This window comes from Octodon degus, unplaced genomic scaffold (assembly GCF_000260255.1).
Source record: "Octodon degus isolate 3935 unplaced genomic scaffold, OctDeg1.0 scaffold00371, whole genome shotgun sequence".
In the NCBI taxonomy this organism is placed as follows: Eukaryota; Metazoa; Chordata; class Mammalia; order Rodentia; family Octodontidae; genus Octodon; species Octodon degus.
The window spans coordinates 646,217-646,951 of NW_004524947.1; positions in this window are offsets into that span (position 1 = coordinate 646,217).

Here is a 735-nt window from a genome sequence, read left to right on the forward strand (position 1 = left end):
CAGCCTCTCCCCCTACACCATCTTGTCCCCTCCAGACTCAGCTAAGGCCAGGCATAAATGTCTGGGTGAAACCCTGCAACTGCAATCCCCACAGAGAGTGTAGGAGACAGAAAGACTCAGCTAGTCTGGGAGCAGAATATCTTGCCAGAGGGGTAGAACAGGTTCAACCCCAAAGGCAGCAACGAGAAAAAGCTGAACACAGAAGCCAGACCCAAGAAAAACACAGCTGTATAAATCCAAAATTTGTAGATCTGCACTTAAACTTCAGTACCTGCTAAGGTTATAACTGTAAAAGAGATGTACAACAAAGGTCAGAAGACAGTGCAAGAAAAAATGATGAGAAGGAACAAAATGCAATCTCAGAACGCAAGCCCACCCATAACAAGTGCAGAAGACACTAACACAGAACAGATAGGGAATCACACAGCTGAAAGCAAAGAATCAATGGCTTCTGACATAAAGAAACAGTTGCAGAAAGGTATAGAGGAACTCAGATTGAAAATAAAAAAATAAATCCCTGAATTAATAACATCTGCAGTAAAGAATCACATGCAGAAACATATGGAGGAAACAGAATGCCCACGCATAACAAGTGCAGAGGACACTAGCTCGGCACAAATGTATTAATTAATGGTGTCTATAGTAAATAAGGAAATCAGAGTGGAATTCTTTTCTACTAGCTTATCTCAAATGAAAGAAATAATAGCGTCAATAGTAAATAAGCAACAGCAGAAA